Source organism: Oreochromis aureus, linkage group 14 (assembly GCF_013358895.1).
Source record: "Oreochromis aureus strain Israel breed Guangdong linkage group 14, ZZ_aureus, whole genome shotgun sequence".
Lineage (NCBI taxonomy): Eukaryota > Metazoa > Chordata > Actinopteri > Cichliformes > Cichlidae > Oreochromis > Oreochromis aureus.
This window is the reverse complement of record NC_052955.1, coordinates 35779638-35799684: the sequence shown is the minus strand read 5'-3', so window position 1 is coordinate 35799684 and position 20047 is coordinate 35779638. Positions and strand designations below refer to the sequence as shown.

The 20047-nt window shown below is 39.8% G+C and overlaps 1 protein-coding gene across 1 annotated transcript in view; it reads left to right on the top strand.

Annotated features, from left to right (window-relative positions):
• The first annotated feature begins 243 nt into the window (after positions 1–243).
• The window catches only part of smtnl (smoothelin, like), a 55317-nt gene continuing 35513 nt past the window's right edge, over positions 244–20047 (top strand). The window contains exons 1-2 of the mRNA XM_031744124.2: positions 244–302; positions 12518–12612. The gene's annotated coding sequence lies outside the window, so the exon portion shown is untranslated. The remainder of the gene's footprint in view (positions 303–12517; positions 12613–20047) is intronic.

The following is a 20047-nucleotide window of genomic DNA, read 5'->3' as shown; positions in this document are numbered from 1 at the left end:
GGGACATGTCCCCACCAATAATTTGATCTCTTCAAGTAAAGAAAAACAAACCGGATAAAAAGAAAAAAACGATCTGTCAATGTCTCATTCATCTAGCGGTGCAGAAAGAGTTAAATTACGTTCTCTACTGGAGTCCTACCTCATGTGACAAATATGGCCAATGTGATTGGCTGTGCCTTTCAGGGAGCTCTGTTTAGTTTTAGCAGTGGCAAGCCTGCGCTGCGCGGACCTGCAAGGAGGAGAGGAGGATGGCAGCAAAAAGGAAGAACCTGAATATAAGAAAGTATTTTTCAAAGAAACCTGTAAGTCACTTAAAGTTAAGTTCACTCATAAAATGTGTCCGTCATAATAACGTTACAGGCTATGCTAGGCTTTGGCCCACATCAGTCTAAAACTGTATGTAACCATGAATAACGTGTTTTGGAAACTAACTGCACAACAGGCAGCACTATTAATTATCTCAGTCTCCCAGAGTAGCATTTCTAATTTTGATTGAAACTGTCAGAGAAAACGGCAGCCTCGAGCAAGCCAGGATATTAGTTTACAGAGGCTGTTAAAATTATATGCCTAACGTTAAAATGTAAAATGCTTAAAGGTAAAATGCTGTATGCCATGTCCACCAGGAGAGACTGGAAAGTATAGATGTAAAACAAACATGCCAGCAGTTCATCTCAGTTAACAGGAGGAGAAGGCATGTGTTTGGCTCCTTCATATAGTGGACATTGAGTTACCAGTAGTCCATGTCTATTGCTGTAACAGTAGTTCATGTTTAGAATCAAAAATCCCAGCTCACTGATTTGATCGGGGCAATAGTGCCTAAAATGTTGCATAATTTTGCTGAGAGATCTTTTGCTTTGTGGTAATCTTAGATGAGTAGTTTTATGGACAAAAACCACCAGGTCATTCACTGTTCCCTTAGTGCTAATGTGTAAGAGATGTTGGTGTACTATAACTGAGGTAATGTTGTTAAGTCCTTAAAGTCATATTTTTTTATTGTCATGACTGTATTTGAAGCTATTTTTATTTCTGTATGATACCTGATTTATATGGAATATGGCTGAACAGGGCTCGCAAAATCGCTAGCCCGACGTCCCGGGGCTAGCGATTTTTCCAGTCGGGCTACCAAAATCTACCTCAGCCCTGCCCGTCGGGCTATCATAGAAAGGAAAAATATGTGTCAATGCTTTTGCATTTTCTTTCGCAAATGTAGCTGAGTAATTATGTTATTGGCATCGATGAGCCACTGTCAATATGTGACATATCGAAATCGCGTTTGAATTTGCGCTTTTTGCGATCCGTTCACTTTGCGATCGCGCGAACGGTGTGTAGAGAGCAGCAGCACTGATTGGTGCACCAGCGTGGAATTACCAAAAATAGAGAGAGGATAGCCTAATATATGAAACAGGAAAAGACTGCCATGTAATCCCTTTATTTCAGCAAAGTAACCGTATTCTGAATACCACCTTTTAAACGGTAACTGTAACGGAATACAGTTACTCATATTTTGTATTTTAAATACGTAACGGCGGTACATGTATTCGTTACTCCCCAACACTGTATATTTGTAATCTAGACATATAATGATACTTCTATGCCCCTATTTCATTTTTAGTGTGAATTCCTCTTCCATAAGTAACATAGTTTTGAAAAACAAAAATCTTTGAGAATTAAAAATGTTCGAATGTAAAGACTGAGACAAAAATTGTGATGTGTTAAAATTAACAATCGAAAAAACACAGGCTTTTTGGGCATGCGGCTTGTCATGTGAGGGCAGTCTTTCCACATTGCATGCTGACGTCACTTTCTGTTTTCATGTAGCCTGCTTCCATTACATGCTAACATTCTTTTTACATGCAACAGCGTTGGTGGAGCTGTGACGTCCACTTGAAATCAGCGGCTTCAGTAAATCTCTTTTTGTGTTTGCAGAAGTGCTCACAGATTACATGTTCCTCTGCTGCTGGCTGGAGCTAATGATGCTGTCTTTCCAAACTTTAGCTTTGAGGAAAAACGTGGCCTCAGCTTGATGGATGTTCTCTAATAACGCTACTAATTGGCTCTGCCTGCAAATGCGTGAGCATGTGTGGTTGAGTTTGTGCATTCGACTCCAGGGTCTGGACGAGGAAAGGGTGATGTAATGCTAAATCGAGGCCTCGCTGCCAAGTTGTAGGGCTGATGTGGTAACACAGAGAAGTTTTGATACGACAGAGTGTGTGTGTGTGTGTGTGTGTGTGTGTGTGTTTGACTGCAGAGAAAGAACAATTGATGGATATGACTGAGATATATTTTGGCTCAGTGTGCCTGCATGACATCATCTTGCACTTACACATACATGCAAGCGGTCTTGCTTAACCGTCAGTCATCAGTTATCAGTGGGTCTTTACTGATTAGTTTGTAGGAAGAAATGCAGGACGTGCATACAGCATGTAGAGCTTATTCTTTTCTCACTCAGTTTGATTTTTTCCTGTGATTATACAGTTCAAGTTCAGTAAAAAGACAATCCAAAGAAGAACCTTTAAGTACTTCACAGTTTTTGGCGTGCATGTGTAGTTTCTGCTTATCCACAAAACTTCCCCAAAGTCACATCCAGTTCTTGAGGTCATATCCTTATAGCAGTCTCGAGTATCCTCTCTACTGTTGACATTAGGGGCCCGTCCACTTCCACCACTATCTAATCCTGACACTGTCGCACAGAGAACACCCCGTCCAGACTCATTCACTACATGTCTCCCACCCTCTGCACATTGTATCTGACTCACCTCTCTTGGAGGAGTTAGTCAGCTAGTGTGTGTGTGTGTGTGTGTGTGTGTGTGTGTGTGTGAGAACCAGTATGTGCGTACTTTAACATTCATGTTTTAGATGCAGATGCAGATATTGCACAATATCTGGTGGAGAATGTCATTAAAGGTTAGGAAACAGCGGCAATGCTTGTTTTGTCTTCATTTTGCCTGCGGGCAAACCAGAGGTGCACATGGCTCCAAAAAATGGCTTTTAGAGAGTGTATCATTCACATCTTTTGACCGCTGACTGTGTATAAAAGATGGAATTAGGCACCATCAGGTCCCGTAAGATGAAGCCTCAAGTTGGATAGTTTGGGTAGCCACTTTCTTGTCGATTTAAAATGCACTGTCTGCACACACTGTTACACTCCGAGGTAAGTTCAAGTGTGCCTTGGAATTTTCTGTTAACCATATATTATTATTGCAACACTTGTTGCACATAAAGCAAGGAATACATGTTTAGCTTGAGTTATTTACAAATACACAGTCAAATGTTATAGTTGTAACATATACTTAAATGGGTCTTCTTTTTTTATGGTGCAAAGCACAACTAACCACCAGTCTAGTGTGCCCACCGCTGTTAAGAGGATTAAAAAATTGTCAAACGCTAACCCCTCTTGTGGCTTTAGTTGGTACAGGAAATGTTATCTTTCTAGGGAAGCTGACAAACACAGTGCCAGAAATGATTAAAAAAAATATCTAGAAACCAAACGTCTCTTCTGATAGAAACCTGATCCACTTTAAATGAGTGCCAAGTCTACTGTCATGCTCAAACCCTTCTTCTGACAAATACAGTCAGAAGAAGAACTGATGACATGTCAGATAGTATATTTTGTGTTGATATGAATACAGGTGTGTGTGTAATATTTTAGCTTGGCCTTGGGCACAAAATGTCTGAAAAACACTTACCTAAACTGAGCAAGAACATGAGCAGACAGCTCCAGATGTTTTATTGGACTGTGACAGAGCGGCTCCGTCAGTGACTGTGAGCAGTGAACACTCACACACAAGCACACCACACGTTTCCTGTTCACTTTTACATGTTCTAAATAGTGAATAAACATTATGTCTATTATTCCACTTTCCTTTGCTGTTTTGAGCGGTACAAGCCTGCAAATTTGGTATCACCATCTATGTTTTCATAAACACAGCACTGTCTCCATTTATTGAAACACTGCGCAAATTCTCCGCTGCTGTGTCCACAAGGCAAATAAAGGGTTGTGACAGAAATGCTGGCGAAAAAGATAAGTGGATGTCAAGTACACTCAAGTAGTTTCGGCAAATTGAGCTAATGTTTAGACCATTAAACAATATTGTTTCAACCTTGTTATATCACTCCAGCATAGCCACTTTTCTCTTTTTTGTCAGCAATAGAGAGACATGCATGTTTTCTGAGTAAACTAAATAGATTTGGCAATGCTAACGTAACGTATCTCAACTGTCTTTCTTCCATACTCACTCTTAGTATTTTGAATACATAACCGTGTTGAAGTATCAAGTATGGCCACATGAGGTATTCATCTGCGAATACCAGGGGGGTGTTCTCATAATGTTTACAAAGCTTCTGACTTTTGGTGCTCAATGGTCACCATATTGCTGTATAGCAGAACAGGAGGAACCACCAAACAATTTTAGGCTAGTAGAAGGAGGACACATTATTTGCAGTTTTGGTGATACGATTTTTTCTCTCCATGCGTTACAAGCAAATTCACACATTACATGTGTTGTGGCACTGTTTTGCATTCACCCCCAACCACTCGAAGTAGATGGTTCCTTCTTAACTGAGTTTTTCCTTTCCACTGTCACCAAGTGCTTCCTCATAGGGGGTCATCTGATCGCTGGGGTTTCCTCTGTATTGTTAAAGGGTTTTTACCTTACAATATAAAGCACCTTGCCAATGATGTTGTGATTTGGTATTATATAAATACAATTTTATTGCACTGTAGTTATGCATGTTACATTGTAGTCGTCAATATTATGCTAGCATACGGACAACAGGTTTTGTTTTGGCCTTCTCCCAGTCACACTTTTACCTACACAGTGGTTGGAAACCACAAACTTCTGACAAACGTCTGTTAAGTAAGATAACACAATCTCATTGCCTTAAAAATTTACACTTATATATGTGTCTAGTCAAAGGCCTGTTTGAGCCTGAAAAATCCATTCAAGCGTACTTGGTGTGTCTTCCATCTAAAAGAAGGCAGAGGTTTAAGTAAAAGGAATACTTTGAAAGGTTAATATAATTTTTTAAAAACTTCTCAGAAGTACAAGAATATGTAATTGGAGATTGGAGGTCAGACTGAGTTTGCAAAATGTGTCATCCATCACTTTTCCTTTATACCCTCACTCACCACAGCTTCCTGTCTTCTTCTTTTTTACACTCCGGACAGCATTAACACTCTTACCGGGTTCACACAAACAAAAAGCTTCATACTTCATTTTGAGTAATTTCACGCACAGTTTTTGTTAAAACAAAGTAATAAAGCCTCATTTGTGGAGGGAGTACCCTGATCGATTAGAAACAGACGCATCAGTGGAGAGCGGAGCTTTTGCTCTCCTTTTGAACACCACCGGAAGACGCTAGAAAAATAAACCAAATGCTGACACTGAAAGTGACCCTGTGGGGTCTTTTGATGCCCCTGATATACACAAATCCCATGCTGTTGCTCCCAAAGATGTTTATTGAGCACACGTTCTCCTCCCCATGGCTCTGCCTGGATTGATTCAAAGCTTATTGTTTCTGTCTCTGCTTCTTTTGGTCTGGGTTCCATCAACCCTCCTCCTGTCCTTCTGCAAGTTTTCCAAAGTTTCTCATACCACAAGTGCTCCCCTTTTCATTGCACACCATTTTCATTCAAAATATTTTCTGCCTATTTAAAAATCACTACCTAATTTAAAGAAGCCAACCTTTTAATTATAAAAAGTTTTACTTGTCCCAAGGACTTTTGTCATAGTTTGTCTGACTATATGTGCACTCTGTACACTCTGCTGTTTCACCATGATTTTAAACTTGTGGAGAGAGCAAACACCAACTTCTGTTTCAAACTGACCCAATTTCCATGTGAAGAATCATCACTGGTGATGAAAGCTGGGTTTTCCCCCCACAAACAAAGAGCTTTCAGCACTTTAATCCAGTTTCCAAGACTGCATTGAAAACACAAGAGTTTTTTGACCACACTATCAATCTACACTCACCACCTGGACCGTTTGCCAGATTTACCTCCCTTTGACTTTTCCCAGTTCCTGAAAATAGAAAATCAACTGTTGGATCGCTTTTCTGATGAGATCCAGCACCTGTGGCAGATGCACAACTACAAGATATTTGTTTATAACAAATTCAGCTATGTTGGTATTCTTGATGGGTCATCGGTAGTTTAGTTTATTCTGTCACATACTGCCTCTAGTAAACAGCCGCATGGCCTTCAGTTTCCCTCTCTAAGTTCCACATGCAGGTGTTGTGCTTTGAAGTGTCAATGACATCATGACTTGGCTGCTGTCTCTGTGGCCCTGTTTGAGCACGACAGGTTCCCATGGAAACTCTGATGTCATGGGGGGGGGGGGCAAAGATTGGCCTGTTTTTGAGTAACATGTGATGTCTGTCAACACACGGGCAGGTAGAAGCACCTCACTGTGTCAAACTGTCAGACTGGGATCAAAGCAAACAGGTAGCCTGTCTGTCAACCTCACGCAGTGGACAATCTGCCACAACACTGTGTTATTGTATGATTGTGTCATGCTGCTGGTTTCCAGGCAGAAATATCACAGCCAAGCTGTTTTGAATTTACAGACTGTGAGTTAAACACAATGTAAAGAGGAATGACCTGGTTGAATGCCTTTCCTTGGGGAAAGTGTTCCCACAATGAATAGACCAAAAATAGGACTTTTATAAAGTGCAAACTCTGACATATAACTCCTGTTAAGAGATGCATGTATGTGTGTTTTTCCATATTAAAGGAAGTTGGATAAAAATGACATTCCTGAACTCTTTTTCATAGAAGGTGAAAACAGCAGTCACTGGCAGTGGACAGATTAGCATGGCCAAATAATAAATAAAATAACCTGATAAATAAAAAATAAACAATAAATATAAATCACATCATAATAGAAAAACGTGTTTTTGGTCATCTTTATTTAGCTTGAGTAATTTCTTTTCTTTCAGTTGACATCTGCCAATTCTGCTCCAAAGCTAAAGACAAAGCTAAAAACAAAAGCTAATATTGAGAAATCTGGAGATGATTTGTTGCTCTAAATTGGGCCGGCTTATTTAGTCCTCTCCGAAGGTGATTCTTAACTTCCAAAGGTGAAGCTGAGATGTGATTGTAGTTGTGTTTTGGAACCATGGGTGCTACTAGATTTCTGCCAAAGTGGCCCAATTCCTTGGATTTCAACGTCAACATAGCCCCAAAAAATTATGGCAGTCTGGTTAGAGGGAGGACAGAAAACAAAGCCCAGATGAAGATGGAAACTGCAGTAATTTTTTTCAAGGAAACTGTTCCATACAGTGTTAACCATGGGACATCTCACAACTGAAATAAATTGTCCCACAGAGGATGTTGTAAATTGTCACTCTTCGTCCAACTTTTCCTATAGCGGAGCGACCAGCAGCTGTGAAGAATTCTGAAGGTGCGCACATTCTGGTTCCTGCAAAGCACAGACAGAAAGAATGGATTGGGAGCAGTCTCACGCTGAAATCAAGATCAACACTCCACAGAGCGACAGATGAATGAAGAGCAGAAGCCAGATGGTATACCAGAGAACTGACAGTATGGATTTTCCCTCACAATGCAGTCACATCTAAAAGTCTCTGTGATACACACTCACTGGTCACCGGAGTCGGTTTGAACGAGCAGATCTTCAGCCTTGATGTCTCGATGGAACATAGCTTCTGTGTGCATTTTTAAGGCTGCATCTACTAGCTGCTTCATGATGTCCTGACACACAGAGAGAAACAGTTACAGAGCTGGAGAAGGAGACTATCAAACAAGCTAAGTAATAAACTTCTCTGAGGAGATCCTCTGTGGGCTGGGCTACAACTTTCCACTCAAAGTGATAAAGCTTGAAAACAGTTAAACTGCCTTCATCTGCCTTCAGTAGCTTTGCAACATCTTCCTTCAGAGCTCCACCACTGTTCATTATATACATCAGGAGGTCCACACAGAGGAATGGTCTCACCATCATGAGAAGAACCGCTTTCTCCAGTCCAGTAATGACACGACTACAGACTCCCAGACTAAACTTGGTCCAGCTCCATTTTAAGCATGAGAACCACCAGTGGGCCTGCATGTCTACTCATGCAAGACCTAAAAAAATTGAATGGGCGCATTAGGTTTCTGGTTTTGTCATCAACAGCCAATAATTAAAAAATATATATAAATATAACCTTCAGATAATGTCCAGTCAATTCGGGTTTCCTGTTCTCACCTTTAGAATCCAACAGGAAGTAGTCAAATTCACACATTTGCACTTCTAGAAATACTCTGTTTGGTCTGTTTGAAGGAGCTTTGAATTTGCACTTCAGCTCACCATGTGGACTTATAATCAGTGTTGGGTAAGTTACTTTAAATTAGTAACTTAGTTACATTACTAGTTACTTCCATCAAAAGTAACTCAGTTACTTCAAGTTACTCGTTACTTTAAAAGTAACTAGTTACTAGGGAAAGTAACTTTGGTTTTACTCAGACTTCTCTTGTTAATGTGTTGCTTCCGTAACTGGATACCCAGCCAGACTGCCAGTCTTCTAGCTTGCTTACTTGCCACAAGTGCACTGTGCCACCTACCAATAGAAAGGAAAAAATAATGTGCATACTTCCACGAGAGAAATCCCACGCCTGGACCATCGTCGACTGCCGCCATGATTCTAGCCTACGTCACAGCGTCATGTGCGCTTTTTACATCCAACACAAAAACTGCAGTCGTGGTGCTTTTGATTGTACTCAGAACTCAGAAATTCTGCCTTCTGAATAGGAAGATGTAGGTAACACCAGACTGCAGATGAGCTGCATCCAGGGCTGGACTGGGACAAAAAAATCGACCCGGGCATTTTGACTAGAGACCGGCCCGCCATTATAGGAAAAATCATAAAGCCTTTGAATGAAAACAAACACTGTTGTGACAGTGATGTACACTGTCTTGATGGTATATATGTATCAATCTATCAATCGTTTGTTGTAAGACTCAGATAATTATTTATTAAAAGCTAGACATTTTAAATGAGAATAAGAATGAAAAGTATTTCTTTGTGCCCCCCTTTCCCTGTTAATGCCCTACCTGGCACCCTGGCATCACTTTGCTAGATCTGCCCCTGCACAGTTACCAGCTGTCAGCTACATAGAAAAGGATCCTGGTGTTATTTGTCTCTCAGAAACAGTTCATAACTTCAACTCATTCATGTGACCTAAAAGATAAACCTGTTTCTCCATCAGCTGTTCAGCTCTGATAAGGACATCTCCTGGTTTCATCTTCATGTTTCCCTCTCACCACATATCCAAACCAATATCATGGCGAGCAGCTTTTACAGCTGTGGCTCCAGCAAACATCAGCTGATACTAGAAATTAATATTAAATAAATTCTAACAACAGCTGATCAAACATGCTGCTGTTGTTTAACGCGACATCTGCTGGTTTCCTCTTTCTGGCGCAAAGTGGGCGATAAACAAACAAGACAGAAAAGGCGATCAGCTGATCATTGATCAGTTTCATGATTGAAGTAGAAACAGGAGAGGGAGGGGGGAGAATGAGAGAAGAAGAGGCAGCTGTGCAGCGTAAACACAGAATAACTCCAGCTTTGTGTCTTTTTCATTGTAGCTGAAGTAGGGATAAACTGTGTTCCTTTTCAGCTCAATACGAAACGCATAATGTTTTCTGTGAATACGAGACGATTCCGTTTTTTAGGGCACGGTTGGCAACTCTAATAATTAATCTTATGAACAAAATAAAGTTCAACATCAATAACACAGCACCCACACAGTTGTATAGAAACTCCGTCATGCTAGCTAGCACGCAGTACGAAAAAGTCAGCATAACGAAAATAAACTCCACCTAAACTTGGTTTATATCTGACCCAGATAGACTGCAGGTCATAACTTCTTACCTAAAGTTCCGTTCACCTGACACTTGGACGGGCGGCCGCTTCGGGTCTCTCCTCTTGCCTCCACTTTCTCTCATCCACCTGCTGGCCTCCACCACTTGCTAATGTTACTGAATCTGTGGAAGCTCCGCGATAGCCACCACACGAAGTAATGAATAACGAGCCTATCTAAATCCCAGTAACGAGTAACGCGTTCCTGATTTTAGCATAGTAACTAGTTACCGTGCTCGTTACCACAATAATAACGTAGTTACTGTAACGCGTTACTTAATAACACGTTAGTCCCAACACTGCTTATAATAAACCTAATTTTTCTAAAAAACAAAACAAAAAAGAGAGTCCTAATAAAGAAATGGCAAAACTGACCAAAAAATACAAGCTTAAGCTAACAGTTAGCTTTGGAGACCTTGAGACTTTGTAGTAGGTTTCAGGTCTGTGACAGGACACAGCCACCTGTCTGTGGTCTCAAGTCAGACATTCTGCGGTACATCCTTCAGCCTGCTGGAAAGTACCTGTTTACACTGACCCAAGTACTGCTAGTACTAGAATTGTTTCAGGTCTTTACTCAGGTATACTTACTCTGTCCATGTTCTGCTACACTAGCAGATGAAGTATTCAGCAGTGTGGAAGCTCCTTTATCTGGTAATAACCTCAACAAACAGAGGCATAAAAATGCACGTTGCTGCACTAAATCCTCACTGTAGAAAATACCTGAAATAAAATGATTTGCATTTCAAAGAGTTTAATGCACTGGCAGTTTTTTAGGCTGTTAAGCTTTTTTGCATTGCATGAAAAGCAGCAACGGAGTTTCTCGCAGAGGCTGCAGGACAAAGGACGTTCATCGTCTTAGAGGCCGTGTTTTTCTAAACTTATTCAATCCAACTATTCAATAAAACCCACCACTGTAAATATTTTCACAAAAATCGACAGTGTGTCTTATAACCCGGTGCACCTTATGCACGAAATCTGGTTGTGCTTACTGGCCTCCAACCGATTTTATGTGGTACACGGCGCTCAAAAATCTGTCAAAAAAATGTTTTAGTACAACTTTGGTAAGCTACGAAGCTGCACCGCTTGATGGATTGTCAGAGCATTACAGCTCCCGTAGTCAGGAGCCTCGCGGATTAATCTGGGTCCAAAACTCCATCTGCTTCAGGTCCCAAAGTCAAACGAACACTGCGGCGTCACTGAGAGTTACAAACTGTCTAAATTCTTTCATCTTTAATAAAATGATCAACATTGCTGCTTTACCAGGTGTAACAATTAAGTTTAACATCCAGGCATCCATGAAAACAGAATTTATTAAATTTAACAGAGTTAGAAGTTAGCAGGAAGTTAGCTCGCTAGTTTCCATCTAAACATGATATAGCATGTTCTGACTGAGAGATTTTTGAAAAAATTCAAACGTACAGCTCTGCTATCACTTCCAACATAAATGAAGACAGAAAACTAAACAACAGTGACTTTTGTTGGGTTACTGAAATTGGACTAGCTGGTATATATGATCACTAGCAACACAGCTATGTTAGCATAACATAAACACAGTGAAGCTGGGAGATGAATGTTAACTGTTTTCCAGTTAAAAGTTAACATGAGAGTTCCCGATGGTTAGGGACAAATGCAATCGCATGGCAGGATGCTGTAAACGGACCAAACTTCCCCATATGGAAAAGAAATAGTAAAAACTTATAAAAGACTTGCATAAGATGTGGCCTACTTCATATAGTGAATCATATAAGGCTTATATGATTTACTCATGAAAGTGGCCACTTTCTCATTACTTTCATATATTGTTTTAGTAAGTATCCAAAACATACAAGCTTCATTTATATAATTTTTCAAGGGATCTTATGTCTGTTTTCACTCTTGTATGCTTTTCATACAAGTTTCACACAAGACAGATACAAACTTTATAAGATTTATATACATCTTTTCCATATGTGTCAGTCAGGAGAACAACTGAGATAATCTATCCACAATACGAGGTTAGTCATTAATATACTGCAGCAATATGGGAATAGAGCAGCTGCAAGAGAATTCAACATTAATGAATCAATGACAGGAGAAAGCAAGAAGAATGAGTTGAGTAAAGTTTGACTTATCTGACTGTTTTGTTTCTTTTAATGCGCCTTATAATCTTATGTATGAAAACAGACCCGTTCATCGACAGTGCGCTTTACAATCCGGTGCGCCTTGTAAAACAGTACTTAATATGTTCATACAGTCATAGAGTATAAAAATATCCTAGCTGCACTGACTGTGAGGAACGCTCTAATTTTAATGGTCCAGTTTCTACGAGAACAAAGCCTTCTTGGCCAAATCGAGGCAGCCATGGTCTCATATTCCATTTAACTTTGACCGTAGTTTTACCAACATTTTTTTATGTTTGTTGTTGTTGTCTGTGTGTATCAATGTATGCTTCTACACTTACCAGCTATTTTATTAGTTACACTTTGCTTGTACCACATCTTGGTCATAAAGGCTTCTGCTGCTGTAGGCCATCTGCTTCAAGGTTTGATGTATTTTGCCTTCAGACCTGTTCTGCTCCATCTCTTGGTTATAACAAGTGGATATTTGAGTTTCTGTTGTCTTCCTTGCTACTTCCTTGAAGCAGTCTGTCCATTCTCTTCTGACCACATTTTCTTTTTTTCAGCTCATTCTGTGTAAAACCTAAAGACGGCTGTGCTGGAACATCCCCATAAATCAACAGCTTCTAACATACTCAGACCTGGTCACCTGGAAAAAAAGGTATGAAAGCGACTTTCTGTACAAGAAAAACAAGCTTCTATAGAGCTGTTTAAATAAATGATGACAGATGTTTTAATATGCAGGTGATCAAATAATTTATAGTCGTCCATATTTTAATCTCTATGCATCATACTTTGTAGAAGATTAAAAATGTAAATCCAAGAATTATCTAAATATGAAGTTCAATGTAAATTATAGTCCACTGTCCTACTTAAAGGCCACAAATCTCGACTGAGTAATGAACTGAATAAACAAGTGGTAACTAAGAATGATAAAACTACTTTAATGTGCACTAACATCGATTATCAGTAGCAGTATTGTTTAAACTGGCCCACATGTAGTCTGACTCATTGTCATGTTTAGACAAGGAACTGTTTGGCAGCTCTGCTTTCTGCATGCATTCTGTGTGTGTGTGTGTGTGTGTGTGTGTGTGTGTGTGTGTGTGTGTGTGTTCATGGGAGTTTGAGCGAGTGTGGACATATTTGTGCTCTGTTTAAAGCAGCAGTGGCTTACACTGTTAAATGCTGGCAAGCTCAGAGCCTTTTTGTTAATCTTTTGTTAGTCTGTAAGCAGAAGTCAGAGTGTGTGCTGTGAGTGAGTGCAACAATGATGAAGAGAGGACACTGTAAGTGTTTGACTAAGCGCGTGCATGCGTGTACACTCAAAAAGAAATATAAGAGCATGTGGATGATGACGCAGGAGAAATGAAAAAATACGAAGGCGGAACGAGGTTATCTTTGGCATGTTTAGCCGTATAGTCTCACCATGTTCATACTTATAATTAACATCTTAATTATAAACAGCTTGTTCTTTAATGACCACACATCACACAGCATTAGCTTAAATACAGCGCTGAAATTGTTGCCAGCTGTAAAATAAACCAAAAATGTATTAAAATGGAAACCACTGGTAACCCTTCTATAAACAGAAGTTAGAGAGTTGATATTTAAAAAAAAAAAAGTATTTTAAAATAAGTAGCAAAATTTGAATACAGATTTACATCTTTCATTTCCATGTTTCCTGGAACAATGTCAATTTCAAACTCTGACATTACATCCAAAGCAGCCTGACATTAGTAGAATCAATGACAGTACAGACTATAAAACTACTGTACACATTAACATGACCAACAGTAAAAAAAAAACTGAAAAGAAAAGAAAACTGCAGTCAGAATCTTTTGTACAAAGTTAAAAAAATAGAAAACTGCAGTTATGATGCATCGTCTAACAACAAGAAGGTTGTTAAAGGGTGGTTTGAAATCAATCTCTACTGACTATAAACATAGATTACACCAGTTTCCTGAGAACTCTTGTGAACTGTATCATGAAGTCATCATGTTTTTCCCATAAAAGCCACAAGGAAAACAGTGTGAGAACCTTCCTCGCATCTGACTATGTCATCCACCTGTGTTTGTCTGTCCTTGTTTTGACTTATTGTGCCTGAGGGCGCTTAACGCTACCAGGGAATTGACCTGATTACATCTACATTCTTTCATTTTTGTTTCACTTTTAAACGTCAGTCAGAGATGGTCGAGTGAAACATCTCTCATAACAAGCGTGTGACCGAGTATCACAGAGAATGAGAGCATAACAGATCCACAAGTTAATGCTGTTAGCATATTATTTTGCCAGAATATGAAAATTAAATCACAATGTGACAACATAAATGAAATGGTTGTGTAAATAAATCTACTGTGTATCTTTTGTCTGTTTGCTGAATCTGCTTGATTTGCTGCATAATCCTCCCGTGCACTGTTTTGTCTACTCTCACAAATGTTTTCAGTGAAATCTCACCATGCAATTCACTCTTAGCACCAAACAGCATGCACACAGTTACTGACTGCTAAAGATAAGGAATAAGAGGCAGATACTTCCCCATATGTGTCGGTAGAGACCAAAACTTGAGCTAAAAGAGAGTAATAAAGAAACATAAAATTGAATGACTGTTAACCACTAAGAAAAAAAACAACCTCATGAAGCATTTTATTTAACTAAAGAAGCCAGAGTAAAGGAGAAGCTAGTCCACAGGTGAAATGAAGAATATTATTAGTTTTATTAGTTTGTCTCATATTAGTTTGTCAGTATTGCAGTGAAAAAGTTTATTTATTTCCCAGGGACAGAAAAAAAACATTAAAGTCACAGTGTGTAAAATCTCACCACTAGATGTCAGTAGATTGCAAATTGCAGTCAACTGAATTCTGTTTTGTTTTACCCCTGGCACTTCAAGCAATTAAGCTGCGATTTTTAGGACACAAGAGCCTAATATTAGCTGGCATCATGTTAGCTTACAACCAGCCGTTTTTGTTGTTTAGGCTGCTCATTGTAATAACGAATGAGCATGTTTAGAGTCCTGACTTCAGTTCATGAGATGGGGCTTGAGGTTAGGAGGAAGAAGATGACATTTTATCCAGATGGCATTATCTCTTATGCTTTGGATTTTCACTTCTTTGGTAAAGGGGACCCCTTCCCCATAGGTATGAACCTTCACGTCTGAATGTGCAGGCCTCCACGGAAAACAAGCACCAATGACTTCTCCTCTGCCTCTAACCACATACACAAACGGCATCAGGCAGAACAGTGATGTCTACTGTATCTCAGCTACTGTATTCAAGATGGCAGGACAACATGGCTGCTTCCACAAGCTGGTTTTGTGTATTTTAATGGATTATTTCTAAGACAGTTACAAACTAATCAATGTATAATTGGTAAATGTTAAATAGACTGATTCTTATATAGCCCTTTTCTACTCTCCCGGAGCACTCAAAGCACTTAATACAACATCCCACATTCACCCATTCACACAAGCACTTTCTTCTCTGATTTTAAGTGCTTAGTAACTAACATTCACACTCCGATGGATGCATCAGAGAGCAACCTAGGGTTAGTATAATGCCCAAGGATATTTGGCATGCAGACTAGGGGGAGCCAGGGATCGAACCACCAACCTGATCAGTAGACGACCTGATCTGCCTTGAAAAGTCTGACAGATTTAGAAATCTGTAAGAAAGAGAGAACAGGAAGCCAAGATGAGAGATTTTTCAAGGTAAATACTGCTCAACTACTGAGAACTAATAAATTTCGAAATTTCAGTTTTACTTTTAATATCTTTGTTCATTTTAGAGTTCTTTTATCAGAAATAAGATCTATATATGATGTGCTTCTGCATTCCTTTTTTTTTTTTTTAAATTTTGAAACATGTTGCAAAAAGTGTGGTGTGGTATTCATGGTTTTATGTCACGGGAATTTATGTAATGTAAATTTCTTCAGCAGACAGTGAGCCCGTGACATCTCAATGCCTGCCTGTGTTTTGTGATTGCGTGGACTCGTCCGCAGGGAATTTACATTACAATGCACCAGCTATGCATACACCCAGGCTTGACAGGAATGAGTACTAATAAGTCAGGTCTCCGTCTGCACCCAAGTATAATTCAGGCTTTAATTCAATTTAAATTTAAACTGACGATGGTGGTTAGACTTTTACCTTTCATACTAGCTAGGAGGTGGAAATTAACGAAGATTGCTCATGTAATGTCTCCTCATATGTTGTTGAATGAAATCCACATATTGGGATGTGACTTATTTGTAAGTAAGTTTTTTGTCCACACTACATCACAAGATCAATGTTAGGGTTTCTCCGCCTCCCATATCCCACCTGTTCAAGTTAGCCTTTGTCAGTTTCTCACCATGTGCAACATTTTTACATTCATCATTTACACCATCATTTACATGAAAAAGTATTGCTTAAAGTGGCCTGTGATGGGGAGCTTTATCAACTTAACAGCTTCTTGCTTGGCAGTACAAATAGTTTTCACATTGTTCCTGTGTTGAAGGCATTTTAGAATAACAATGGCTTTCTTCTCTTTTTTCCTCTTTACTTTTTTCCAGATGTTGGGCCCTTGACAACTGTGATATATGTTAAACCATAAGTGTGTTATATATCGCAAACCCCAGATATCCTTCAGTCTGACCTAATCCACACTTAATCACTTGGGGCAACAGCGCTGCATACGGGAAGAAGTATGTGTGCAAATGTGTCTGTAATATCAACAGATAGTTACGCTGGCTGAAGACCAGATGAGAAGAAAATTAAAGCATGTATCCTTCTCTCTTTAGTAATCCCAGTAAACCAGTCAAAAATGTTTGATGACTGTAAAACAATGAATAATCTCAAGCTTGGGGAGTAAGACTACACTATGGTGACTACAGCTGAGGTTTTTGTATTCCATACCTTCTGATTAAACAGCGCATTACCTGCTGACTCACTGATACTTCCAGTAACAATGAGTCAGGGCCCCACTTGGACCCCACAGGTTGGCTTCGGGGACTTTCAGTGTGCCCCAGGCAAAATGAACAACGGCTTGCCTTCATTACAACAAAGCTGAATTTAATTTTATAATTTAATGAGACACAAAATGATGTCACAAAATGAATGGTATATGTTGCAAAGTCAGATTTTCTTTCTTTGAGCTTTCTGTAAATACAACACTAAGAAGATATTGAAAGTGAGCCAAAACAAAAACAAAGCAATGAACAGCCACATTTACTATATTCATACTCTTTTAATCAGTTGTTACAATTCACTGTTACATAGTAACGGTGCAGTTCTACTCGAACATGGATTAAGCATCAAACTGGCTTATTTGTAACTACTGTTACTTAAAGAATAGCTAACTAAAGATCTTGAAAGGACACAATGCTGCATTAGTGCCGCCATCTGGTAAATGAGGTAAACAGTACAAGAATGTCAGAACCTTTTGTACAAAGCTCTGGTTGGAATAATCCATTTGTGTAATAATAAAACTGCACAAGAATAAAAACACATGGTAATTTAATCCAAATCGTGTTTTCTTGTTTGTTATCTTGTTTAAATACGCAAAACCAGAAAGCACAAAGAGAAACAGGAATCTGTTCTATGGTTACAGAATAATGATGTTTGCAATGATTTTTGGTATTTTTGATTTTGGTATTCATTATTTATTTCTAACACTGGCAAAGAACTAATTCATTAATGGGCACGGCAGTTTTAATTAGATCAGAGATTTTGGCTTTCCGTTCTTTTATTAGATGATGAAGATATTTGAGCTTATACTTAGACTGAGAGAGACAAGCAAAAGGCCCTTCCTCAATTCTTAATTCTCATAGCTACACCTCAGTCTTGCACTCTCTCCTTAACACGCACACACTGTTGACAGTAAGCAGGAGGGTGGAGTAAAGTATTAGCCTGACTCTGTTTGTTGCACATGCACACACACACACACACACACACACACAGACACTTGTTATCTTTTGTGGAATGTTTGCTGTGTTGGGGCGTAATTACGGGGGGGTGGGGTCCTCAGTCTGTGTCCTCTGGCCATCAGGCACAAACTACAATAGGACAGATTTTCTTTTCAAAAGTGACAACATGTAGGGAAACAGTTAACTGCCTTAAGTTAATCTCTAATCATGACATAAAACCTAGTCTATCTACATTTAGGTAGTATTAGGTAGTGAGGTCTTCATTGGATCCGCTGCAGTTTGCTTACCAGCCTGGCATTGGGGTGGAGGACGCCATCATCTACCCCCTGCACCGAGCTCTGACTCACCTGGAGAAGCCTGGAAGCACTGTGAGGATCATGTTCTTTGATTTCTCCAGTGCTTTCAACACCATCCAGCCACGACTTCTGAGAGACAAGCTGGAGCTATCGGGAGTGGACCACCACATGTCCCAGTGGATACTGGACTACCTCACAGAACGTCCACAGTATGTGAGGTCACAGGGCTGTGTCTCTGATACACTGGTCTGCAGTACGGGGGCCCCACAGGGAACTGTGCTGGCACCGTTCCTCTTCACCCTCTACACTGCAGACTTCTCCATCAACTCCCCATGCTGCCACCTACAGAAGTTCTCTGACGACTCTGCCATAGTCGGCCTCATCATAGGTGAGGACGACTCAGAATACAGACAGTGGACTCTGGACTTTGTTGACTGGTGTCAGCAGAACCACCTGCTGATCAACGCCGGGAAAACCAAGGAGTTGGTGGTGGACTTCCGGAGACACAAACCCACCACACTGACACCGGTGAACATCCAGGGAGTGGACATTGAGATAGTGGACTCTTATAGGTACCTGGGTGTTCACTTGAATAATAAACTGGACTGGAGCCACAACACTGGTGCTCTTTACAGGAAGGGTCAGAGCAGACTCTACCTGCTGAGGCGGCTGAGGTCATTTGGAGTACAGGGAGCGCTTTTAAAGACCTTCTATGACTCTGTGGTGGCATCTGTCATTTTTTTACAGTGTTGTATGTTGGAGCTGCGATTTATCGGCAGCTGAGAGGAAGAGGTTGGATAAACTCATCAGGAAGGCCAGCTCTGTTCTGGGATGCACCCTGGACCCAGTGCAGGTGGTGGGAGACAGAAGGACTCTGGCCAAAATAACATCTCTGATGGACAGAGTCTCCCACTCCATGCATGTAAATGTTGCTGAACTGCAGAGCTCCTTCAGTGACAGACTGCTGCATCCTAGATGCATGAAGGAGCGTTTCCGCAGGTCCTTCCTCCCTGCAGCTGTCAGACTGTACAATCAGAACTGCTCCCAACAAACATAGATGTTTACATCTGCGCTGTAACTGCAATAAGTTAATCAACCGATTTGCACTACAACCTGGTTTGCCTCTTATCTGTAGTTATTTTTATTTAATTTAATAACTGTACAGTACTCTGTTTATATAGTAACCATTGTCCTTAATGTAAATATGTAAGAAAAATTGTGTATGTTTCTGTTCTGTGTCCTGTGTACTGTTTGTTTGTATATGTGTCTTTTTGGCTGCTGTTACAACCAAATTTCCCCTTGTGGGACAATTAAAGGATTATTCTATTCTTCTATTCTATTACAACAGTTTGTTAATATAAATCAGAATACTTCAATAATCCCTATGGAAATGGTGTAAACATTAGTTCCCATACCAGGAGACAAACCCAGGCCACCTGGGTGAAAACCAGGAAACCTAACCAATAGCCCATATGGGACATGATAGCCCAGGGGGACATTAAAAAAAAAAAAAGAAACACTCAATTGACTTGAGATGTATTTTTTTTTTATAAGGCATAAGATATGAAATTTTTAATGGGTTTAAAAAAAATCCTGATCAAACAATGTTGATTAAAAACACTTGATTTGCTGGGAGGTCTAAAGATTGAACGTCATAAATTTTTGGCATATACCTCGTTAAAAATCAGATTCCAGTGAATTTCATGTCCAGTGGACACAAAGCAGCATAACGGCAAAATGCTCTGTGATTGTGATGATTTGGTAATAAATGGTTAGCAGATAGTGTAGAGTATCTGTAGCAGAGCTTTTTCACTGAAAACAGCTGCTTGCTCTTTTGATAAATGAGTCTGATGAGAGCCTCGGACTGGAAATGTGCAGAGCACAGACTCAATTTTATAAGTT